Raw genomic sequence first — 27,500 nt, forward strand, 5'->3', positions numbered from 1 at the left:
GTTTCCGCCTTGGTTAACGTACGACTCGCGTATGAGACGAAGTATTCTGTGTGGCCAGGTTGACGTTGTGCCAACACAGCACCAAGGCCTACACCACTTGCGTCAGTATGAAGTTCGGTTGGCGCTTGAGGGTCAAAATGGCGAAGAATGGGTGGCGTCGTGAGAAGACGGCGCAAGGTTGTGAAGGCGTCGTCACACTCTGGAGACCATGATGAGAGATCTCTAGAGCCACCAAGGAGCTGCGTGAGAGGTGATATAATTGACGCAATGTTTCGAACGAATCGCCGAAAGTAAGAGCAGAGGCCGATGAAACTGCGTAGCTCTTTGATAGTGGTAGGTTTTTGGAACGCAGTAACAGCACGCAGCTTCTCGGGATCCGGGCGAACGCCCTCCTTTGACACGACATGGCCTAAAATCGTGAGCTGACGAACAGCAAATCGACATTTCTTCAGGTTAAGTTGCAACCCGGCGTTGGTCAAGCAAGTGAGTACGTGCTGGAGGCGGAGCAGGTGCGTTGCGAAATCAGGGGCGAACACCACAATGTCGTCAAGATAGCAAAGACAGATTTTCCATTTGAGGCCACGCAGAACATTATCCATCATTCTTTCGAACGTAGCAGGTGCGTTGCAAAGTCCGAAAGGCATGACGGTGAATTCATACAAGCCGTCTGGTGTAACGAAGGCAGTTTTCGGGCGATCGGCCTCTGCCATCGGAACCTGCCAGTAGCCTGACCGCAAATCCAGCGAGGAAAAGCACTCGGCTCCCTGCAAACAGTCCATAGCATCATCGATGCGTGGTAATGGGTAGACGTCCTTCAGTGTGATTTTGTTCAACCGTCGAAAATAAACACAGAAGTGGATGGAACCGTCTTTCTTCGTGACGAGTACCACGGGAGAGGCCCATGGGCTCTGTGAAGGTTGAATGACGCCCCGACGAAGCATGTCATCGACCTGTTCTGCAATGACGCGACGTTCCGTAGCAGACACGCGATATGGTCTTTGTCGCAGCGGTGAGTGAGAGCCAGTGTCGATGTGATGCTCGACTGTCGATGCACGGCCAAGAGATGTTTGCGCAACGTCGAAAGAACGGTGGAAGTGCTGAAGGAGTGCGAGAAGTTGAGATCGCTGCGAATGTGTCAGATCGTCGGCGATGAATGGGCTGAACACATCTGTCCATGCTGAGTCGGCTACGGAGAGGGCACTCAGTTCATGAACGGCAGTAGAAGGCATTTCGTCGAGGACGGAGACAATTCGGGTTGAATCAACCGACTCGACGTAACCAAGGCATTCGCGGCGTAGCAGTGATAGCGGCGACGAAAGATGATTGTAAATGGGCATCGTGCTGACACCGGCAGCGAGGTCAAGAGCTGCAAAGGGCAAAGGAAGCGCTTTTCGGGTAACAAAGTGATGAGAGGGCATGAACAAAACCGTCCCGTCGGATATAGCACTACACGAGACCGGTACGAATGCTGAAGAGCACGGGGGAATACAGGTGTCTTCTTGCACGAGAAGTTTAGCGGCAGGATGAGCATTGACCGAGGCCAGGTCACCAAGGTGGGAAAGTTCAATCTGAGCCCGAGTGCAATTTATGATGGCATTGTGGCGTGAGAGAAAATCACATCCCAGAATAACGGCGTCGGAGCACGATGAAATAACTCTGAACTCAATCGTGTATAAAACGTCCTGTATGGTTACACGGGCTGTACAAGCAGCGGTAGGGCGAATGGGTTGAGCACTTGCCGTTCGAAGCAACAATCCAGACAGAGACGTCGTCACTTTACCAAGCAAGCGGCAAAACCTGGCATCCATAACTGAAATAGCGGCACCGGTATCGACGAGGGCGACTGTAGCGACATCTTCGACAAACACATCAATGACATTGGCAGGTAAAGGAGGAGGACTTCGGCATGTCGACACTTGCGCAGTTCTTGCCTCAGGAACTGCGTCGTCTAGTTTACCTCTTCGTTAGAGACGGGTCGCTGACGCATAGGGGAAAGCGATCGGCGACGTGGGGAGGGTGACCGGAAGCGTTCGAAGCGAGGACGGCGATCAGTCTGGGAGCGAGGTGGTGATGGATCGAAGGGTCCGTAAGGCGCACTTGGATCGGGCGGCACATAGGACGCTCGTCGATCGTCATCGAACGCCTGCGATCGGCGGCGGCAGAACCTTGCGACGTGACCGAAATACCTGCATGCAAAGCATATAGGCCGATTGTCCGGCGTACGCCACGGGTTAGCGACGGCAGTGCTGGCCCAGGGAGCGGGAGGAGGAGGACGGTGCACAGGCTGCTGGAAACGTGGTACGGGCGCACTGCGAGGGGCCATTGCAGCAACCGCAGCATAAGTTAACGGTGTAGCCACGGCATCCGGCTGGTGAACCGCTGGCAGCGCTTTCGTGACCTCTTCATGGATCACATTACGGAGAGGAGACGGCAAAGTGCTGGCAGACTCCGGAGTGATGGACACCAGAGACAGCTGGCGTGCGACTTCTTCGCGGACGAAATCTTTGATTTGGGCTATCAGGGAGGCTTGTTCGGGGCCGGTGGTCAGGCTGCAGAGTGACGCCGCATTAGTTGTGGTATGTCGCCTTGTCAGAGCTCGCTGCTTTCGCAATTCATCATAGCTCTGGCACAAGCTGATAACGTCACCAACAGTGCGCGGGTCCTTGGCCAGAAGCATCTGGAACGCGTCATCATCGATCCCCTTCATGACGTGCTTAATCCTTTCCGCTTCCGTCATGGCAGCGTTCACGCGCCTGCACAAATCGAGGACGTCTTCTATATAGCTGGTAAACGTCTCACCCGTGTCCTGTGCGCGTGTACGCAAACGCTGCTCGGCTCGGAGTATCCTGACGGCGGGTCGGTCAAATACTTCGGTAATCGACGTCTTGAACGAAGACCACGTTTGGATATCCCTCTCATGATTCCTGAACCAGAGACTGGCGACGCCCGCAAGATAGAAGGATACGTAAGCCAGCTTGTCCGAGTCATTCCATTTGTTGTGGACGCTCACCCGTTTATAAGATGACTGCCACTCTTCAACGTCGTTGTCGTCGGTTCCGCTGAAGATGGGAGGTTCCCGCTGGCGAACGGTGCCATCGCAAGGGACGGGTGGCGATGGAAGAGTCTGCTGGTCGGCGTCCGGCATGGCAGAGGGTAGCGTCCGCGAACGAAGTTCCAGGATGGTAGAGTGGAACGTTACCCAGCACGGCTCCACCACTTATAAAGGGGATTTATTGGGGTTCGTAGCGACAGCGGGTCGTAAGATGTACCGAGCCCAGTCCTCTCGCTCGAGCTTCTGCTGCGCGCTTGATGCTGCCGATGCTGCTGACTCTGCGTCGACGTTCGCCATCTTCCTTACACAATAAATAGATGTGCTTTCACTGGAACTATATTCTGAGGGTCCAAATTCTGTGCTACGTAATACCCCTATCAGACGAGAAATTTAGTGGCGCTTTGAGCCCGTGCAGGGCTGGGATTGGTTCATCCGTTTTTACGATAGCTGGTATCAAGATCTCTGTTTCTTAAGGGTCCAAAAGATTAGTTAGCGCAAAGTTAGCGCATGTTGTCATATCTTCAGTGATGAAACGAGAACAGCTGTCAAGGCATATCTTAATGTTGTTTCTGCTTTGCGTATATTAAAGGTGCGTTTTTATTTAGATTACTCAGCTCAAGCATTTAGGTAAACACTGTGCAAAGAACTCATAGATATTATGACGTCAATGCCACTGTACAGGACTATATACTCTGAAGCCCGAGGACCAGACGTAGAAGCCTGATCGTAATGCCCGCACTCAAGTCCTTCAATTGCGGGCCAAGATATTACCAGTCATAACATGGTTGCAGGAAAAGGATTCCTTTGTCCATGGACGGCAAACTGCATTCTCTGCAAAAAGACCGACACAATAAAACATGTTATTTGAGTTCATGATTGGTTTGCGCTTAGTATAACACCGGCGGAAGAACTAAAGAATCAACATAAAGGCACAAAATGTGGACGTACGTGGCGCAATTTTTTATGTCCCTTTTGTTCCTAATGTTCCTTCTTTAGTTCTTCCACCAGTGTAATACTAAGCGTAACACAATCATGAATGTCCACCAACTAGCCCCAGTCATTGCTTTACCATATGTTATTACAGATTTTTGGGACCCAGTGTTTGAAAGGGATATACTACAAAGAATCCTAAAAAAAGATCTTCCGATCATGCCCTATGGACTTCGCTTTTACAGCAAAGCTACCTATGGCTAGGATCACGAAAAAATTCGCGTCCGTCGACAGAAAATCTAACCCAGGTGGGCCGATCCCGCGGCCGTGCAGGGCCAGGAGCTATGTCTCATACTCCCGTAAAGCAGAGGCGTGAAGCGAACATACAGCACAGCTTTCGCTTCAGTACGAAACGCACAAATAAAGAAAAGCCGTCAAACTACATGGTTGATGATGACGCGTGCGCACTTCCGCGCATTTAAAAACCGAAAACAAAGCAGTGGTTCACCCACTTCGTGTAAGCTTTCGTTTCAGTTCAAAGTGCACAAATAAAAAAAAGACATCAAACCACATGGTTCATGACGAGGCGGGGCACTTCTGAAAAGGACCGGAAACGAAGCAGCGGTTCACCTACTTCGTGGAAGAGTTTCGCCTCGGTTACTTAAACAATTTCAGTGAGCGAACTACCATACACGGGTCATGCATGGATTTAACTTGGGCCAAAATATTTCTCAAATAATAAAGTAAAACATCAGTGTATCTCATAGAGACCACAAATCAGTTACAGCAGTCAATTCAAAGTAATAAATAAAATAAAGGTTGTGTAAACTGCATTCCAACGTGTGTTCGTTTCATATATAACTTCCAAGACCAACGTGCGTAATGGGCGCACATCAGAGGATCGGTGTCTGGCAAGTTGCACTACATTAGGCAGCGTCACATATCTGCAACTTCACTGACCAACCACCTTTAGCGGTTGGTCGGTGGTTAGTGGTGATATTTAACCTGTCGGGGGAGGGGGGGGGGGGCTCCAAGAGATTGCGTATGGTCTCGCCATGGTGCTCAGATTTCACAATATATTGATGACGAGAATACAAGTGACCCCGCCCAATAGTAACTCAAGTAGCATGCGAGAAAAATTCATTGAAAGTGTGGCTACTTACGTGATATATACAGGGCACAGCCCGAACTAACATAGTGGATAAAGTTGCTGTTGACCTTGTTTCGTTTAAGTTTTAGAGCTGCCATATTAGGAATTTTACCTTGTATTGTATCTTGACAAATGTTTGTATTTGTTTTGTGATTTAAAATGCGGGAAATAAAAAAAAGATGCAGCAGATCCAATGTGGCCTGCTGGAATCTATACACAGCGATGCTTCCCGTAATGCATAAGGAGTGATGAAACACGTGTTAGTGTTTATTCAGTGTAAGTGAAAAGTGATACCTAACGCTTTATAAAGGTATTTATAGAGGAAATGCAATGTCTTGTAAACGAAACACATAATTGTTATATAACGGTTAATCACACGTGTTTCCTTGGGTATTTATATTATAAAGTGATACCTAACGCTTTATAAATGTATTTATAGAGGAAATGCAATGTCTTGTAAACGAAACACATAATTGTTATATAACGGTTAATCACACGTGGTTTCCTTGGGTTCCTTGGAAATTGCTCGACAGCAACGAAAATCTCGCCCTTATCCGGATACAAAGCTTCTCGGAAGCCTATGGGGATCTGCGGACTCTGGTGAGGACTCTCCTTTGCCTTGTCCTACTGATCGTGCTGGTTTAATAGACTCAAAACACGCACGGTTGGCGCTTAGGCCTAGTGCGGCCGCGCCGCCGCGCTCGCCCGACGAAGAAGTGTTTGTGCCAGATGTGAGCTCCTCATCTGTACCTTCCACTGGACTGCTGCGCGTGACAACATCCATGCCAACTATGCAGCAGCAGTGTACAACCGATAGCTCGAAGACACAAGATGCAACATCGAAGGACAGTCCACTTCGTGATGTGAATGTGAACCTATCCGCAATCGTGCCGACGGACACTGGTGACCCTATGGACGTGCAGCCCTCTGGCGGTTCGACGAATGCAGCCAAGCGAGGTCCCCCAGTCAACGTGCTTCAACAAGACGTCATCGCATCGGAGCAACCGGCAAAAAAAGGTAAGGGCCACCCCAGACAATTCCTCCACGCCCTCCCCTACGCCCGCTCCCTCTCAGTCTTACCCTACGCCCACCCCTTCTGAATCCTATCGAGTTCATATACGTCCCCTTTCATGCTACGACATAACTTCAGTCCAAAGGGTCATCGACAAATATGTCCAAAGGGTCATCGACCAATATCTTGAAACCACTGGATACAAAGGGTTCGCCGCATATAAATCTACCAACTCGATCACTGTGCACTTGGCATCTCTCAGTGATGTGCAGAAAATGTGCACTTTAACATCTATTCCACTGTCAGAAGATCAGCACCTACCTGTGCAGTGCTACTTTGCATCGGGCCCTAATATACAGAGGTGTGTTGTCTATGGCATTGACCCGGAAGACACCCCTGAGATAATATGTCGTGAATTGACGTCCACGACACACAGGGTGCTCGCAGCTAGGTTCATGGGCAAAAGCCGTACTTGCTTAGTGACGGTACAGGGCCCCCAATGTATTCCAGAACGGTTTTACTATTATGGTTGTATATTGCGACCTAAACCCTACCTCCCTCGGGCGATATTCTGCTACCGCTGCTTTCAACGTGGACACATGCAGGCTTTTTGCCCACAACGTACTATTGACCCAGAAAAGCTCACACCAGAAGGCCAACCACGATATCGATGTGGCTTATGCAAATCTGATGAGCACGATATGACAAGCACAAATTGTCCGACTAAACAGAAGGCCACAGCACGGATACGAAGGGCTGTACCAAAACGAGTATAGTAACAACTCACAATCGTTATGAGGTTCTTGCAGAAGAGCCAGAGATGCTCATGGCAGAAGAAGCAGAAGCCCCAGAAACACAACTGTATTCTTCTGCTCTTAAACGTGGCAAGCAGTCGCAGACAAAGAAACAGAAATTACCAGAACCTCTGTATCAGTCGGATGATGACCATGATGACATTGACGCTCGGATAGACGCACTGGCCAGAGAGATTGAGCGACTACGCAAACATAAAGAATTGGTAATTCTGCGGCGTCAGAAAACAGGACCAACACGTAACACATCAACCAGTGCGAATGCCACAGTTACGCCTGGATCCCGTCCGGCACAACAGGTCAACCAAGCTGTTTGGGCAGCATCAAGCAGTACGAATGCCACTGTTAAGCCTGGATCCCGTCCGGCACAACAGGTCAACCAAGCTGTTTGGACAGCAGTTTTAGATCAACTTGCTCAACTAACGTTGCTCATTCAGGATTGCCTGCATCATGGCTAATTCTCTGCATCAACTGTCACAGGATGGAATTCTACAGTGGAATTGTCGCGGCCTAAGCTCCAAGTTAGGAGAAATTAAAACCAAGCTTCAATATAATAAGCTACATGTATGGGCACTGCTTATTCAAGAGCATAATAAGCTATGCTCACTTTCCAATTTTAATGGGTATCATAACCCATCTATTAAAGATAGACGTGCTACTACAATGGCTTCAGCTCCCGGAAAAGCTGCAGTGTATGTATCATCGCATATTGCTCACACAGTACAACAAGTACAACTCCCGAAGAGGATGTCAAGTTAAAAACATCATGAGCGATGCCACTTTTACTCTGTTGAATCTTCACGCTGTGGCTACCTGTGCTGTACCCGCAGTATCTAGAACACACGCTCCAGACCTCACGTGGTGGTTGGGCCCTGGAATGCCGCAGTGGCGGGTGGAACCAGATACCTGGGGCAGTGATCATATGCCAATAATGATTGGTTTGCGTAGAACGTGCATAAAGAAAATTCGACGGCTTGTAACAGTCACGCATTGGGATAAGTTTCGGGAATCATCGATTGATAAAGTACCCTCAGAGCCCTCAGAAATTCTTCCCGCTTTGCAAGAACTGCTCCGAAGTAACACCACTGTAACCACAGTTGACGAGGAACAACCTCAACCGGACCTCGCTCTTTTGCAACTTTGGGCAAAGCGACGTCAGGCAGAAGTGTATGCGTCGAGGAATCCCGATGTACCAGGTAGCCGTGCACGTGCTAACCATATAGCGGCGAAGGCGCGTCGGCACGAAAAGCAACTTTCTCGACGACGATGGTATGAGTGGTGCGAGAATCTTGGATCGGGCATTGGAAACAGAGCACTTTGGCGTACGTTCCGGTCAATGGAACGCGGTCATAAGCAACCTGACCCTGCAGCGAGCGTTAGGTTAGCGATGCAAAGTTCGCCACATGAATTTGCAGAACACGCTGCTAGAGCGTTTTTCCCGAAGTACGATCACGCGTCACCTGTAAACTGCCCTGAAATTGATGAGTCTGATGAATCCGAAATATCCAGCCCTTTCAGCATGGCCGAACTAATAGCGGCAATTGAATCTTCGAAGAAACGCACAACACCTGGACCCGATGGTATTCCTTATGAGGTTTTCAAGAACATGGAAGGAGCAGCTCTCGACGCACTTCTTCAGGCTATTAATAAAGTCTGGGAGACTGGAAACGTTCCACCTGACTGGAAGCATTCAATTGTTGTCCCGATCCCGAAACCAGGAAAGTCTCCAAATAACCTGCAGTCTTTACGCCCAATTTCGCTAACCTCAACTGTCTGCAAGCTCGCTGAAAAGATGCTGGCCACACGTGTTTCCTGGTGGCTTGAACGCCATGATAAATATCATCCTGCTCAAATTGGCTTCCGTTCTTACTTGGGAACTGAAGACGGTCTTTCTATTTTATCAGACGATGTTTTACAGATTTCACCGCACAGCCACGCTGTGCGCACGGTAGTAGCAACTGACATAACGAAAGCTTATGACAATATAGACCATGAAATCATTATTGCCAACCTCATCGACCTGGGACTTCCACCGTGGGTCCTAAGATTTATCTACTCATTTCTTCAGAATCGCACCTTTGCGATTAGAGTAGATGGGAGGCAAGAAGGATACTTCACATCGAACAGAGGAGTCCCACAAGGTTCGGTTTTAGCTCCTCTTCTCTTCAACGTTGCTCTAATACCTCTAGCCTGGCAACTACACCAGATTCCAGACGTGAAGTTTTTAATCTATGCGGATGACGTCACTTTGTGGTCCGCACATGAAGATGTATCTCAACAAACTCAACAGCTTCAAGAAGCCCTTGATGTTCTGCACAACTACGCTCGGAAAGCAGGGTTGGACATTTCCGCCCAAAAATCAAGCTATGTTGTGGTGGCCAACAAGAAAGGACGCACAAGAATCACGCAGCGCCCCTTTACATTTAAACTCGGCGCAGTGACAATCCCTGAGGTTTCTGAGGTCCGCATACTGGGTCTCGATATTCACCAGTCCGGCAGTGGTGCACACTGGCTCCGTAAAATCAGACAGACTTCGACAAAAACACTTCACCTTATTCGTCGCATTGCAGCAAAAGCAGCTGGAGCTCGTACTGACGTAGCTCGACGGCTGGTACGTGCAGTCTTGCAGCCACGAATTTTATATCAGGCACAATTTCAACGGCTAACTTTGGCACAGTTGGCACAGTTAGAAACGATTAATCGCGATGCTATGCGCACAATCACAGCACTACCACGCATCACTCCGATACCAACGTTACAGGAACATGCCCAGCTCAACACAATTGCAGAGCTAATTTCGCAACGTGAAAAAGCACGTGAAATAAAAAAGCAACTTGTTCCGGCTGTCGCTGCGTTACATGCTCATTTTCAACGCGGCTCTCGTATTGACAATCAGCCCTATCCAATGCCTCCCTGGGAATTCACCAGCATCACAACTAATAAGCCAACGAAGTTACGACGCAGCGATACAACAGGTATTATTGACGACCACAATATCATCGATGCATCATGCGCTGACACCTGCAAAGTCTATACGGATGCTGCTATTCTCCCAGACGGCGGGAGGACATCATTCCTCAGTACAACGCATAATTTCATCAGCGGCCACCAGCGCTATTTATCTACGGAAGCCAGCGCTCTAGTAATGGAACTTCAAGCCATCCACGACGCTGTGCAAGATGCGACATCTAAGCTGCCTACCATCAAACAACTAGATATCTTCACTGATTCTTTAGCGGCTATTCAGGAACTGAAGAAGGTTGACAAGGCGATGGAAATCTGCGAGACAATACACACGATGAATAGAAAAACAGCTACCTGCGTCAAGGTACACTGGATTCAAGGCCATGCAGCGAACCCTCACAACATTGCTGCTGACCAGCAGGCACATTGCCCTCCTAATCCAGACCTTCCGTCTATTCCCCTCCCACCTCAACCCCTTAACTCGCTCCGAGCCCGTAAAAATTTTCTCCGGCAGGACACACGCGCTCTTATCCCCCCGTGTGTCTGCTCCCTCCCCCTTCACCTTACTAGGGCGGAGGAAGTTGTGCTTAGGAGGCTTCGGGCCGGGGTGGCCCTTACACCGGCTGTGATCTCAAGGTGGAACTGGTCGCATTCACCACTGGGTGCTACGTGTCCATACTGCTCCGTCCCTGTGATGGAAGCAGATGCATACCATCTAATATGGACATGTACTGGTTTACAATCGGAACGCTCGCGTCTCCTACTGCAAGCCGGCCTCCGCTACAGTGTGACAACCAGCTATGACCGCTGGATACATGATAACAGATTCCACAAAACACTGCTTCAATTCATACACAACACAGGCCTCACAGCACACATATAATACACATATACACATCAAGAATTATGCCTTAACGGCAAGTCTTTATCGCAATAAAAAAAAAATCACACGTGTTAATGGTCATTACCCTGGTGTTCTGGCGCTGAAGTAGGAGCACACCTTTCTGCGTTTTTTGTTTGTGATACCCGACCCCCCCTTAGAGGCGCAATTGTGACCGTCCACGCGGTCGCAAGGCCGCGCAACGCGTGTGCAACGTGAGGCCATCTGCTCCGGTGCCGTCTCTGGCGTCTCATCGCGGCTATCTGCGGCGCGGCCCCCTCGACTTCTCCACCACCGGCCAACGACCCGCATGCGCAGGCCGGCTTCCCCCCGCTAGATTTCACTTATGCGGATAACTTAGTGTGTGAGCCATTGCTCCTAGATGGCGCCGCCGCCCCGCAGCCGAGTGTGAGCTATTCGGCTAGAACACACGAGCAGCAGCAGCAGGCGGCAGCGACGGTCAGCCAGAAAGGCGCAGAGGGGTGCGCAAAAAAAGCATCACTTAACAATTACTTTGAGCCAGTGCACTTCCGCGTTAGCGTCATTCTTAAGCTTTCAGACAAAACACTTTCTTGACACTCGTAGCTGGACACACCCGTAAGCGATCGAGTACACTCGTCGAACTCACTTCACTGCGCAATAGTGTGTAGCCTCGATAGCAGTGACTCAAAAAAAAAGTTTGCACTTGATCGCGCAAAGCTTAGGCACGGCGACGCTTACTGGCTGTAACTTCTAGGTATGAACTTGGTTGCTGCTAGGTCTTAACTTGGTTTAACTTAACTACGCATGTACGAAGGTATTCTCGAGCGATCGTTTTCGGAGGTACCTTCCCTTTCGCGACATTTCGCGTGACTAGCGCTGGACGCGTGGGCGCCTACGAGTGACAGCGCTCTATAGCATGCCACAAGCGCAGGCAGGTTAACCAAGGTTGGCACAGTGCCAAGAACGCTGCTGCTTGCCAACGCCGAACACGTTGGAGGTTAGCCGCTCGATATCAATCGGCCAGCTTCGCTGTGTCCTGAGCTTCGCGCGGCCTAGTGCGAGCTTTCGCCTTATTTTTTCTCCTGCCTCAGCGCGCAGGGAAGGCAGGGAGCCGGCGAGCACGAGACCGCGTGGGTCTCCTCCTCCGGATTGCTACGGCTAGCACGGCTACGCACCACAAACAGCTTTACTGTTAAAACCTAATACACAGCGCTGGGTTGGCATTACGACTACAAGCCGATTTATGTGTTTTCAAGTGCCATAGGCCCCTCTCTCTTTATAAAAATTTCCGTTGTTCCTTTGCCAACGGAACCCGTCTGGCTTTCTTTAGGTGCCGACGTTTCCCAATTCTTAGGATTTGCGAACGCAGATTGCGTCGCTGATGTCTTTGACGTGTTGGAAACAATGCAGTCTTGTCTTCGGGAGTAACGATTGTTTATGTCAATGTCATTTTGCAGATAATGCCTAAAATAAACTACATACCTGGCGCTTTTTCATGAGACACTGAGCGTTGAGCATCTGCACGTTATGCACAATTCTTACTATGATCGGTCGCAGAAGATATGCTCAAGTCAAATAACAAAGCTGGTCACGAGAGTGCAGATTGTAGCGGCTGCGTAGAAAATCAAGGCACAATTGTTGCAGTTCTCTCGAACCTGCATCGGATTAGCCACAATGTAAAACTTTGCCTTTGAAAACGAGATGGTGTGTCACGTTTTCGGCACTTGATATAGATTGAAAAATCTGCCGTCGTGTCCACGCTCGATGTAGTTCTAAACAAGCGCGCAATTACACTAAACATAGAATCTAATTGCGGCCTCTGAAGCTGTGTTTAGACTATAAGATTATCGCGCAAGAACGATTATGTAGGCTAAACTTGCTGACGTCCAAGAATATTCGCAAGTACCGCGCAATATGGGAGTCTATGTTAGCGTGAAGCATTTGCAGTACAACGAGTTTGAATTCATCTATATCCGATTACAAATATACCGTTAATGTGGGATCTGCTTTAGATATGTGACATTGCCACGCATGTCTTTACATGACAGTATAATTCACGTACTGCACGCTTGCAGTAATAAAACATTCATGGTTAACATGCTGTTTATGGTATGAGTTGAGACATGCTGGTCAATGGAGCCACGCTGGATGCCGGATTGTGACGGGTGAATAGCGGCCTATGAAGACGGATGCGTATATTTAACCGTGAATCTTCTAGTCGTGAAATTCGAAAGTGTGAGTGAGATATTTATCAGCGCCACATATCGCTCATTAGTCACCCCTCTTAATTTTCTGGGCATGAAAAGTAAAGTTCTGTACTCTGTGATTTAAATGCGAACAGGAAAGCGCGTGATTTTGACAAATAAAGTGATGCCCAGACCTACGGCCAACACCCATGTCTCGTAAACACCGCCACCAGTTAGTATATCGGCCATTTGCTTCGCTGCGGTAGCGCTCACTACGGTATATCTGTCTGATATGCACGTTCTCGTTTAGCAAAAGTTGATAATGGAACGACATCACAGTTTAAAAATTGCAAACTTCCCCTTCGTGACTGAAATATACCTTTGCGTACAACGTACCATCTCTAACACATATTTACGAAAGGAACGTTCTGTTCAACGAACGTTCACCGTTTATTGCGGTGTCGGAGCATTCAATACTGCTTATACGAGTATACATATATATGGCCGCCACCAGATATCGCAAGTGTTTGCCTTGGATAAATTGGGCTGCTTGTTGACACAAACACATGATACCTAATTATTTAAAAACAACACGGAAATGAATTATGCCTAACAGAGTAGATTAATAAAAAAAAGTTCGCAGATCCATCGCAATGTAAAAGCGAAGTATTTGTCCCTGGAACGATTGTCAATTAATCTTAATGGAAGGCTTATTAAAGAAATACCGTCAATGTGGGATCTGTGTGAGATAAGCGAGAACAGCCAGCGTTGGTCTTGTCAGCACTCGTATTTTAGGTGATTTTACTTTAAGTACTACGTGGATCCTGTATGAAAGGGTTATTTGTTGACGTGTTGACGTGTTTATGCTATATGAGTTTGTCACGCTTATGTTGCGATACGTTGGCCAACGCTGCCATGGTGGGTGACGCGTTGACAAGGGGGAGTAGCGGTCTATGAAGACTCAAGTAGGAGACGTAGCCGTGGATCGTGAAATTGAGAAATAACATCGCGAATACACGACCGATGACATCCTTTGTGTCCGTCATGTTCATCGTGATAGAAGGGAAGGCGTGCAGACACGGACGCAAGAGAAGAGGACCAGACAACCGAAATACCGAATATCAACTAAAGGGCGCACTGTGGCGGAAAAGAAAGCAGACACAAAACTTAACTGCACACTCTCAGGTATTGTAGCGCCACCTGTCAATCAGGCACACGTGCGGGCCTGCGCGAGACAGTGCACTCCAGTGCGCCCTTCAGGTGATTGTCGGTGTTTGTGCTGTTTGGTTCTCTTCTCTTGTGTCCTTGTCTGCAGACCTTACCTTCCTTCCCGATGAATACCTACCAACTAGCTAGACTTTCTGCAGTTCTAAGTATAATGTTCGAATTCACGTGGTTGTGTCCTATCTGTATTATTGATCAATGCTGGAAAACATTTTTTCATCACTTCAAAGTTTCGGTGTTAATGTCACCGGTGCCGGCAATGAAAATCGGGGTGTTTTCACATCTGGTATCTTCAGAGTACAACAGCCCCACCTTCTGAAGTTTTGGCGTTTGCATGACGATGTTTACGCTTTCAAATCTGGTCCGCTATGAGAGCACGTTTAGGTTTTATACAGTAATATACAGCAATAGTGGCTGTTGTGTTGGGCTGCTAAGCACGACGTCGCGAAAACGAATCCCGGCCATGGTGGCACCATTTCGTTGGGCGCGAAATGCAAAAACACCCGTGTACTTAGATTTAGGTGCACGTTAAAGAACCCCAAAGGGTCCAAATTATTCTGGTCTCCCCCATTACGGCGTGCCTCATGATCAGATCGTGGGTTTACCACGTAAACCTCCATAAATTTAATTAGGAGGTCAGTGCGCTTTAGAGATGTCTACGAAAGAACTTCATAGGTAAAAGTTTTGACCAGGAATTAATGATTCATTACACAAAACACACTGGCACACCATGACACTACTTTCTAGGTCAGGTAAACCACATGACACTGCATACCGTGCGTATAAAGTCGCCGATTTATCCCAATTAAACTTTGCATTAATAAACGCCTTCAGCGTGAAAGAAGCGTTTCGCATTTTGAGCACATCACGGTGACATGCGACAGCGCTTACATGCGGCGCATTTGCATTTGTCCGAAACAAATTGGCACCTGTTTCCAGCGATTTGCCTTCGACCGTTTAGTGGAGGAAAGCTCTTGGCTGAAGCCGTCTCTCTCTCTATCACTGTGATACGCCAGCTTCTAGATGCACCTTGCGAAACAGTCTACCCCGTCTCAAACTACCATCTCCTATCACACTGACGTCATTTGCCCTCCTTGCACATTACCCCCCTTTACGTGAACGCGACGTGCTAGAATTGCGATGCGACGTGCCAGTTTTCGCATTCATGTCAGTGCCACTACTAACGTGAGAATATATCCATGTATGGTCATTACATTTAGAAAGCAACGTTTAGCGCAGCGGCGAACTATATATATATATATATATATATATATATATATATATATATATATATATATATATATAGTCAATCAAAAGACGCAGTCGTCCGGCCAAGTTGTAATATGTTGCGGAGATTGCCAGTAAGGTGTCCGCCAGGGAATTTTTTCTGATCGCGCGCAGGCCATGGCTGTTGTGATATTGGTCAAAATTATTAAATTATTCTCGCGTGTAAAAGTTTCTTTCTCTAGAAGTAGCATTTTTTTTGAAAGACATTAAAATGTTTCCGTAAGGGTACATATTATCGCGATAGCATTATAGGCGAACTTCACTCACTTTGGAGGTATGACGTGCCTACTACGAAACTTCGGACCAATCCCCAATGCACGGCTGTCTAACAGCGGCTCAGAGAGCTAGCTGTGACGATCGAAGAATCCACTAAACCGGCGCAGTGACGCACGCACCAGACGTTTCAAAGAGCGGCTCTGGCACGAGATGAACGTCATTTTGATAAATGAGGTTGTGCATGGTCACCTGTGACGCACGCCCGCGCACCTGTAACGACGTCGCAATCATCACAATCTATGTGATCGCAAACTTAGAAATTTAGGGGTGCTAAGTTCTGGCGTTGTTGTTTTTTCAGTTGTATTATCAGCAGATTAGATCACAGACAATAAAAAAGGCACGCTTTTGAGTTCACACTCATGCACCTATCACAAATTAAAGTTCCCCAGTACGAAACGATTATGTGTATAACGCATAGACATTTCATCTTTCATAGTGCTAAGCAAATACTGAACAAAGTCACAGCCAAGATTTCAAATTCAATGGTGTTCACAGCGTACGCATACCACAACAAGAACAAAAAACGACAGAAAGAGTGAAAAACTACTGACTTTTAACTAGTTTTGTTTTCACTAAGAATATTCAGATGCACCGTTACCAGCTCGTCTGAGCTTCTAACCTTGCGCCAAAAATTTAAAAATCAATGCTCATAGAACATCCCGTTGACGAGGACGCTCTCTCAATTTCTCCTTGCTCACACAGAAGCGTCTAAACTATTTAAGTCCCAGGTATTAGTAAACCAACAAATGAAGGATATTCCCCGCACTCTCCTGATATTGCCGACGAAGGACATTCCTGGCAAATATTCTACTCCCCCCCCCAAAAAAAAAAGAAAAGAAAAGGATGTCAGTCAGCTCATCCGCTTTAGCGTCATAGTGCCTCTGGTCGCACCGGAATTGTTAGGGAGAAAAAAGCTTGCGCGTAGACGTTTCTTTTGCAAGGGACCATTGCAGCTGCAGTTCCACAATGGCACCTATGACACATGTACTACAAAAGCATCATGCACAAACGTTTTTGTAGATGTACTAAGACTGCATTGTCTGCGCACATTGTTCGAGCATACCTTGTTCCGCACAATTACTTGTATTGCTAGCACCGGCAGGCACGTGATCGTCTTTGCAGTGAAGCGGGTGCATACATGATGCGCCAAGCTTGTGACAACTTGCGGAGTTGAACATTTGAGCGCTCTTAAGGATCAGAAGAGCAAAGAAAATTGTGAGTAGTTCAATTCACTTGACAAGAAAGAAAACTAGTTTTCCTCAGCTCACTATATATACGGCGCGCCAGCTAACGTTAGCGAAGCTGCTGGAAGAAAAATATCATCTAAAGAAGACAGTGCAAGGTACTATGTTCGGACCTACGGTGTTCGGTTGTCAGACATCTGGCCACAGCACACCGTAGTTCTTATAACCATACCTCACGCTGTGTTTTTTTTTTCAATTTTTTTAGCAGCGTGGCTAACGTCAGCTGGGACACATGGTATGCAGCTTTAGTGCAATATGAACCCGTTCAGCAACAGCGAATTGGTGAAGATCGTCATCAGTGCATCTAATTAACGTCTTGGAAGAAGTTGCTTCATTTCGTTGCTTCTATTGCACAATAATAAAGATGAACATTCGGCTTCGGCTAGTTGGTAATATATTACCAGTGCTGCCTGTACTTTATAGCCTATCGTTGTCGGATTCCATTGCGCGTCATTTTACTCGTTTACACCAAGGTTTCCGACTACATTAAGAGTGGCTATTGTTTTCTCATACGCTCCTTTAGAAGACAGCGCTAACGTAATTTTTTTTATTCGTTATTGTAAATGAACCATGTTTACCGATTATTCTCATTAAAAACGTTTGCGAGAATTATACACGGTGATTGTCAACATGATCAAATAGCCGAACGCTTCTAGAAAGCTGTACACTCTATTATAGAATGATGCATCTCAAGGTGTACATTTGTTGTAGTGAGGATCATTAGGTAGTGTTAGTTGTTGCATTTTATAGTTCCGCAGAAAACAGAGCTGTTGACTAGCACATGTTTAGTGGTGGTATAGTCCGAGGGCTCCACCAGTGCATCTAAGCCAATCCCCTCGATTTAAACTTTCAGACACCTCAAAGTTCCAGCGTGACAGCCCGAGCATTTCGAAGACCTATAAAAGTTGGTGTTGGGCAAAGAAAGCGGCTCGCAACCCTGTTTCGCGAGCAGGTCAGCTAATATCGATGAATGGGCAATTGAATAATCGATTTAATGTGTCCCACAAAACGATAATCTTCATTGATGTGCACATTTCATTCAATCGACTTGATCAATTAGGCATGTTCAATTAATCGTTTTCGAGAGTTAGACAGGAGTGGCACGAAAATTTTGAAATCATAGTGGAATGTTGGTGCTTGAGCAGGGACTGCGTGGCTGTGGTAGAGCGACTGTCGACTGTTTTTCCGAGCACCGAGTGAGGCGGAGCCGGCCGCTTCCCCTCAATTCCCCGACGCCGCCCAAATCCGGAGGCTTGAAATGCGCTCGCAAATCAACGCATACCATAGAAACCCCGTTGTTGATCGTCGTGCCACTCCCAGTCCAGTAAGGACGTAGCACAGCATGTGCGCAGTTTTGGAGCATGTACTTTGATATAGCGATGGAGTTCATGTCGATCCCAGCAAATCTATAGCGTCCTAGCATCTATTCTCGCATGCTGGTTGTGCGGCCATTCAAAGAAGGTGTCGAGTTCAACCAAACATGCCAGTGAATTGACATTCCTTCGACCTGTAGAAAAGGGCATGTGGCTTAAAACCTTAAACCAGTAATTTTCTTTTCCCCGGTGTATTGTACACTTCAGGTGGACTTCACTTTTCACGTCTGCCATTTTTCTTATTTCTTGTTTACCTCTACTATACAGGGATTCAATCGGGCCATGTATCTTATTTAATTGTGCACTAAGTGTCATTTTATAAAACATATTAAACCAAGTTAAAGGTTATCCTTTATCAATGTTTATACACTTGTGTTTCAGACTTTGTTCAACCTCTCAAACACAAAATAGGGTCCTACAAAAGTAGATAACTGTGTTTCAACCTTTTTCAAAGTGGCCGGCAATAATTTCAATTAATCAACTAATGGATGAAATCCCCGTACATCGAAAGTGATTAATCGACTAAGGGCTAAAAGGATCAATGATTATACGTTTATAGAATGTAAACATTTATCGACCATCCCTATTCGCGAGAGCACGCACCTGTTTTATTGACGCTGTTGTATCGGCAGTGAAAGTCCCAGCCAGCGAACGCCACGAAGAACGGGTGAAAGAACAAGCGTAAGCAACTGGTTCCAAGGCCTTTTATTCAAAGAGTCGTTATTCGCCTCGCGCCGTCACGGCACTGACGTCAGTTATGTGAGAAAGCGTTTCCTCGCTAGTATCTTTTATTGCGATAGCAATTATATAGACACTCCAAGCGGATTTCTGCTGCCAGTGTCGCCGTGCTCGTCGCCGTCGTCGTCGCCGTCACCGTGAGGTTCTGCATAAAGTCCAATGGCGATAAAATCGTCACCGCGCGCTGTCTGCTGTATGTGCGCGTGAAAGCACGTGAGGGACGCGTGCTTTCACGGGGAGCGAACGCACGGCGACGTCTTCCGTCTTCCGGCGACGTCTTCCCGCGGAGCAAACGCGACGTCTGCCGTGGCACGAAAGGCAGTGGGGGGATGGGAGGGAGGGAGGGGAGGCGCCGTTTAGCTACGGCACCAAATGCCTATCTTGCAACCGGGCGCAAGGGGAATTGGAATCTCGCAGGCGAAAGGAGGAAAGCTGAAAAGCAGCGCGGGAGGGAGGGAGGGCGTTGTGCTCCCTGATTGGGCTGCAGAATTAGGCGTCTCTTCCTTATGTATAATAAACACCAGTAGTAGTGCGGCTTCTGCTCTGCGAGCAACTTGTACTTCGCGCGGCAGCGGGTGGTCGCGCGCATCGTATCTTGAAAGCGATCGGCAACACGGCTCCTGCTTTTGTATGCGCTGTGATTTCGACTCTCAGTTTCCGTTGAAGCGATAGACCGCGTGAACCTTTGCTCGCTGCTGCTGGGGCGCTCGCTCACGCCCGCGTTTTGTCAGAGGTTGTATGCGGTTATCGACTGTGACCTATTCATGTTTGCTTGTGCGCGCTGACACCATGCTTGTTAATTCAGTTAGTAAGCGAATGTGTACAAGTTTATGCGGCTGATAACACTACTATTCTTACTGCGTGAAGCTCTCTACGAATTTGCTATCGCAATTGATGCTTCGCCTTACGGGTTATACTGCGACATTTTTTTGCTAATATTTGTTGGCCGATACTCTTACCGTTTCCCAATGAAATGTTTTTGAGGAAGAACTGGCGACGAACCTTACGAACGACCGTGTCGCAATGGCGGCGGGACGAGGCGAATATAAGGCTGTTGTAAATCAGGTGAAACATATAGGTTGCCCGATACATATGAAGCTCTAGTATGTTGAGCTTGCCCCTAGACGGGCGAATGTTTGTGAAGAGTCGACGCAGCCGTACCGAACAAACAAATCCTCCTGTTTATTTGTGTCAGTGCAGTATGGAAAACCTAATTCTTGGTTTTTACGTGACAAAGCCATGCTATGATTTAGAGGCACGCCGTAGTGAAATGCGGCCGCCGCCGCAGGGATTCGATCTCGCGACCTCGGGCTTAGAAGCTCAGCGCCGAAGCTACTAAACCACCACGGCGCGTATTACAATATACATACAAGAGCAAGTTTGAAGATAGAAAAACCAACATTAAAGCCCATATTACGAGATAAGGCCGTCATGGGCGCACAAAATCCCCTTAATCTCGCAAGCGCCCGTACGTCGTCTACCTCTACCTTATCATCGTAATCAAGGTATTTAGGCATATTAAGAAAATTTCAACAGACATTACCAACTAAAGTAAAGATGATAATATACCATGCTCTTTTCACATCGCATATTAACTACTGTCATTTAGTGTGGGGAAGCACTACCATTACTTTTAAAAACAAACTTCTAATATTGCAGAAAGCTGCGATGAGAGCTATACTGAATGTACCTTTTAAATCACATGTAAGTTCCCTATTTTCAAAATACCGTATCATGGAAGTAGAAAAAATATATGAATTCCGTATTCTTAAGTCCTATAAAATATAACCACCTCTTCTTATTCTTTTAAAAGCACACGAGAACTTTTTTGTTCTGATGTAATATAATACTGTTTGAGAAATTGCACTAATAATAAATGTCTCGTATGGTTGTATTTCTACTTTTGTTGCTGCACTGTACTGCTTTATTCAGTTTTTTTCTTCTTTTTTGACGACATTGTAATTATCTGCTGTCTAACGAATGACCTCTGTCTTTTCTGCCCTGCACTGCCAAACACAATAGGGATATGGGAGCTTTGTCAAGCTGCTTTTTAGCGGCTTTTACTCCCATACACTTCAAACATGTTGTATGTAAACATGTTGGAAATAAATTCAATTCAATTGAATATAAGGGCTTCGAAAATATTTCTTTATTTGCTAGATGACCCTAGGCGACTGAGTGTTCTTCTTGAAAGAATAATACGGACTACTATAGCTGAACCTGCACTCTAGTATTAGAACAACAATCCGTTGAGTCGGCTTGTCTAAGAACCATACTGTGGTATTTCTCAGAAATATTTATTGAGCATGGCTGCAATGTTTCATAAAACGCTTGTCGTCAAGGGCGTGTATGAACAATGACAATTCCACATTCATGAAGTAACAGATGCGATCCATTCGCGTGCACCATTCTGACAAGGGGTTTCATTGTGCCGCTGAAGCCCTCTTTTTAGTTCCTATAAAATGCATCAAATAATTGCCCATGTTTCGGTTCTAGTACATCTGAAACACATCTCCTCAAACTTATCATTATTCTCGAGCATTCAAGTCTAGCGATGTACACGCAACTCTTTGTTAAGCTTTCACGCTGGTAGCACATGACCCAGTTCGATACACTTGTGCTCAACGACTGGGGCGAGTGGCCTTGAGATGGCTCTATATATCTTTCGTGAAGTGTGCATTAAATCCGTGAAACATGCAATACTTTGCCGCTCTTCTTATGGCTACAAGAATCATGCGTGTTGTATGCATTGCTAACCATAGTTTAAGTTACTGCAGTAAATCTGTGTGGCTTAGTCATATGATCCCTATCGGTAGAAGTTCACAATAAGGCTTGCGGAAGCAAATGAATAGTGAGTGACCTGTGCAACTTCGAGAAGTCACATGAAAATACCAAAGGTTAACAAAAACGAGCACCATTGTCTCATGCTTTTTTTTTACAAAATACTGCAACATAGGTTTTGCTGTATTGCAAAAAGTGCGTGCTCTAATTTTACTTTTGTTTTTCCAGTATGCGGGTAAATCAAGATGCACTCATTGCTTATGGTGCTCGGCAGCTGTGTGTTCCTGGTCTTTTTCTCCGCGCAGGTTAGCAAACAAAACTTTTTCTGGTTAACCACCTTGCCTTTGTTTCGCTCTCCTCTTTTTGTATGCATTGTAACAAAGCGTAGGCTACGTATACTCTCTCTCTCTCTCTCTCTCTCTATTTATATATATATATATATATATATATGTGTGTGTGTGTGTGTGTGTGTGTGTGTGTGCGTGCGTGTGTGTGTGTGTGTGTGTGTGTGTGTGTGTGTGTGTGTGTGTGTGTGTGTGTGTGTGTGTGTGTGTGTGTGTGTGTGTGTGTGTGTGTGTGTGTGTGTGTGTGTGTGTGTGTGTGTGTGTGTGTGTGTGTGTGTGTGTATGTGTGTGGGTTACTCTTATCGGGATTAATAGGCTGTACGAAGGCACCAGCATTCAAATTTAGTTTTTGGAGTCAAATGCTTGTTAGCAGAACATACATTAGGAAGAAAAAATGACACATTTTACACTGGGAATGTCATCATCCGCATCGCGAAGGGAAAGTTACGTTGCCCGATTATGCAGCAGGGTGGTTAGCGCTACTAGGAGCACCCAAAAATGCCGTGTACGTGTTGTGACGGTGTCCTGCGAGGACTATGAAATTCACTTCGTTTATAGTTAGAGGGGCCATGGGACATAATAAGAGTGACAGGCTGAAAACTGTTGAAGAGCGTCGCTTAGTTAGGGGCAAAATGAATATTCTGCCTACCTCTTTATATTTCTTCGGATGCAACTATTTTCTTCTCTTCTGTAGGTCCTTCGATATCAGAACACAATGTAGGCTGTATGAGGCGTAAGAACCATCCCGAATTATATATCGTTACCCTATGAGCTCACTCCGTCGTGTGGGGCGAAAAAAAATATAACTTTCAAGCAAGGCTTTATTTGCGATCGTTTTCGGACTTTAGTGGCCATCACTACTGGAGGCTGCTGCAGTCTTTCTCGAATAGCTCCCATATATAAAAAAGGAAAATAAAATATCAAGAAAACAACTGATGTGCCAGATAGTGGGATCGAAGCAACGTCCCCTATCACAGCATCCCCATGCAACATCATACACAGCAACCTAACCATTAAGGCGCAATCACACGAACAGTTATATCGCGCATATGCCTACCCGCTCTTTTAATCGCCACGTATCTCATAGTGCGTACAGAGCGCGAGAGCATAATGCGTGCGCGCCAGTTTCTTTTTCGCCAGAACCTCAGAAATGAAATTGCGAACCTATAGCATTGGATGAGCCGTTTCACAAACGCTTCGCTTGATATAGATTTGAGCATGTGCGTTGAACTTGCATAAATATTTTTAACTCTCCTCATGGAAAAAAGGTAACGTACGTTAATATAAGTACTTCAAAATCACAGTCACAGTTCACAGTGACATAAATAATTACTGTGGTATTTCGAAGCACATCAAAAGGATAATGTTGCAGGAAATGCAGTAACACATTGTGTGCACTTTTCTGTTTTTACAGGGAGGTGCTGCAGAAGGTCAGTTTACCAACTCACCACTTTTTCACTAACTTGCAATGTATTGTGGAGCATGAATTGTTAGGGGCCTACTGCTTGGTGAACTGCTGAAACAATTATGTAAATTTCGCTTCAGATCTCGACGTTATGTATTGTGGCAGGAACGTCGTAACATTGGATGTGTGTGATAGCGGCAATCTCCGCAAGTCACATTAGAAGCAGAATTATCACTAAATTAATCCTTGCTTCGATTTGCTGTTCAAATGTGTTGCGTAATCCTACTTCAATAGATTAAAACAGTCAATTCCCAAGGCGCTACGAAAAACATTTATGGGCCATACCACTGTGTGAAGGTGGATTACTAGCGAAGCTGTTTAGCCCACTGCACAGAGGTGACAGAATTTTGAACAAAGGTGCGAACATATTTATTGTCGTGATCGGTTGTCATCGTGACGAGAGGTAAGCACGCACATTTCAATATCTCCTCTGTTATTAAATGCGTCGGTCACCTAAGACAATGAAAGGTTCATACCACCTTAAGCAATGACTCATACCCTCGTAAACGCGGCCTCCCTATTACGACGACAGAAGGGAAATTCTATGCTAGAATAATAAGCCGCAACGGAGCCAGGTGTGGAGGAAGACGACGACGCTCGCGCCATTACTGCTGATGATAGTTGTCCCACAACGGAGCCAGCTGTGGAAGAAGAAGACGACAACGACGAACGCACGAGCAGTGGCACGAGCGCGTTCGCGCGGTCGCGCCGAGGGGCGCCAAGGAACCACGTGCTGAAGAAGACGACGACGCTCGAACCATTGCTGATGATGACAGATTTTTGCACGCCGGACCCAGTTCTAGAAGACGATGACGACGAACGCGTGCGCAGGGGCAGGAGCGCGTTGACGTGGTTGCGCTGAGGCGCCAACGAGCCAGCTGCGGAAGAAGACGACGGTGCTCGAGCCAATGCTGATGGTGATAGTGTTTGCACAGCGGAGCCATCTGTGGAAGAAGATGAGCGCACGAGCAGTGGAACGAGCGCGTTCGCACGGTTGCACCGAGAGGCGCCAACGAGCCAGCTGTGGAGAATGACACGATGCTCGAGCCATTGCTGATGATGATAGTGCTTGCACACAGACGCCACGGAACCCCGGATCTTAGCCATATACAGCTTCGCTGTAAAATAGTCCGGCAGAACTACTCTCACGACGAATGTCTACGTGATTAGCCCGTGATACAATGTAGCGACACACCATATTGCCACCACAGAGCCGCGACACCTATGCACTGTGTCTGCAACAGGATTCCTCGCTCGTGTTTCCCCCCGGACACGCCACGCCATCTAACGGTACCACCACGAAATCCACGCTTGGCAAATGTGTGAATATATATCGAAACAAGATAGTCCGAATATATGTCACGCGGGCTCGACTCCAGCCTGCACAGGAGAAAATTATATTTGCTTGTGATTGAACAGGTTGCGCCTATCCAGTGGGCATTTACCCATTGACTCAAGTGTGCGTCAGAAAAGTTCAGTAAAGATCAGCACATACTCAGTGGCACCTACCCATTGACCCAAGGTGGAGTCAAGGAGGTTCAATGAAGAGCGGCACATAACTGACACATACCCAGAGGTCCAAGTTGGTGTCAGAAATGTTCATTGAAGTGTGGCCCATGTCCAGTGGCACGTACCTCGCAATGCATGTTGGCGTCAAAGAGGCTCATTCAAATCGGCACATATCCAGTGGTATAGCCAATGGCACATGTTTGGAGGAAAGAGGATCATTGAAAAGTGGTAAATACGCAGTTTGATATACCTGGTTTCGCAAGTTCGCGGCAGAATGGTCTGAGACATCTTCCTTACGAACAGTAAGGCATTTAGACACCGTAAAGTGCCTCATGTATCATAAGAAAGCTTATCGCATTCAAATCGGCTCAAAGTGACACGATGGAACAGCAGCTGGGCTTAAGCCCTGGTCCGCCTTTTGCTCAGCCGAGAGACTGGTTGCATACTATACGATCCATGAATTAGAGATATAGTTATTCCTGTGCAAAATTAAATGCTGCGTATAAGAGATTTCCTTAAGCAAAGATGTTAGACAGGCTTCTTGAAATGCTCTACCTGAGGAGTGCTGTTACCTACCGTATAGACTCGTGTAAGGGCCGCACCCCCAACTTGGAAGCCCAAAATTGGAGAACAAAATTTCAAACGGAGAAGCAATGTTGCCCGATGCCACGCGCGAGCATCGGCGGATGCTCGCGCGCTGCATGCGTCCGCGTGTCACTACTAGATGGTGAGAGTCCGGGTGTGCACAAGTAACCGGCTGGGCTGGCACCATTTTGACCAAGACATTCGGTCCCATGTAAGAGCCGCAGCTCGTCAAAATTGTGAAAAAAAGTGCGGCCCTTACACGAGTCTGTACGGTATAGAGACAAATAGGCACTGGTGGTTTCTAAGCAGAGTCACTAGCTGTCGCTAGTAAAGATTCCAGAGCAGCTCATTTTTGTTGTTTGATGCTTATTCACCCAACACAGAGGAGAGGTAAGCTTCATAGAGTCGTCTGTCCCAATAGAAAGTTCAGAAATTGTGGCTGCCTATTTTTCTGTAAATATTCACACACGAGCAACCAACAAATTGTGAAACAAACAAGCAAACCAACAAATGTATTAAGAATACAAAAAATAGGTGTAAACAAGAAAATTAACAATCCGGACCAGTGCAAGCAACCCATACACACCAGAGTTAGGTGTAAGTTTGTGTATGTACATGCACTAGTATACGCTTAATACAATAATGTCTTTATTTCAAGCAGCCCTAGCATCAAACACTCAATTTACATAAAGCTCCTAAAAATCTTCAAATAATTCCAATTATTACGGCTACAGTGAACGAGAACACTCGCAGGCCTCTCAAGGCACATCGCTCGGTTTTCTCTGAAGAATGTGTGGTACGCAGCGACGCTTTAGCATTTTTATCTAAATCATAAGGACATCGCCTGAGCAAGAAATTGACAGACACTAAGATAAGTAAACCAAAACATCCTGAAGGTTATCGAGGCTGTTTTTCCTAAATGTTATAAATTTCAAGAATTATCTATGGTAAATACCGCAATTTTGGTCATATACAGAATAATCAGGGGTGGGTATTATTGCACAAGAAATGGTAGTGCATAATTGGCCATTATTAAATTTGAATAATTAACTGCGTAACAAATTATTTGGGGCACATATTTCACATGACAAAATTTCGCCTATGAGTGCGAATTCTGGAGCTAGAAATGTTTTTTGATCTTTGTCTTCTAAGTTGTGCGACGAAATCCATTGTTGTTCCTGTTAAAGTTGTCTTGCGATTCCGCATTGGCTCTGTTAAATAACTTCAATGGCAAAACCTGCTTCGCGTGCCTGAATCTTGGTGGCACGCATTTCCAAATTCGTGCTGTGTTCAAACTTCGTTCCAACAGGAGATGCATTCATAACTCGCAATCCTCAATTCCCAACTTGAAATGATTGCACTAAAGTGATTACTTAAAAATAGACAAATCAAACCTTGGTATTTTTCAATGGCACTCTTCTGTTTCACCCGTGGTAAGGTGCGCCCTTTCGGGTAATCAAGATCAAAGAGAAGTGTGTTGCTGCTGAGGAAATTTACCAGAAAAAGGCAATGTCAATCCTATTAAAAACACAAGGTGTACGTTCCCTGCAGCACACTTAGGGGAGGTAAACACATTACAAAGCCCCATACAAGGTCCGGCTCACTTTTCCGCCGGATGTGAACGTACACCGTGGATGATGTACAAATTATGAGCTCCCATCCGCCCCCCCCCCCCCCCTTCCAGAAAAAAAAACGAGGAAAAAACT

At 46.5% G+C, this 27,500-nt stretch overlaps 2 protein-coding genes across 17 annotated transcripts in view; both read left to right on the plus strand.

Annotated features, from left to right (window-relative positions):
• The window catches only part of LOC119450613 (uncharacterized), a 151,926-nt gene that overhangs the window by 115,295 nt on the left and 9,131 nt on the right, over positions 1 to 27,500 (plus strand). The gene's annotated exons all lie outside the window — the stretch shown is intronic.
• The window catches only part of LOC119450615 (uncharacterized), a 275,138-nt gene that overhangs the window by 20,202 nt on the left and 227,436 nt on the right, over positions 1 to 27,500 (plus strand). The window lies entirely within an intron of this gene.

Source organism: Dermacentor silvarum, chromosome 4 (assembly GCF_013339745.2).
Source record: "Dermacentor silvarum isolate Dsil-2018 chromosome 4, BIME_Dsil_1.4, whole genome shotgun sequence".
Classification (NCBI taxonomy): Eukaryota; Metazoa; Arthropoda; class Arachnida; order Ixodida; family Ixodidae; genus Dermacentor; species Dermacentor silvarum.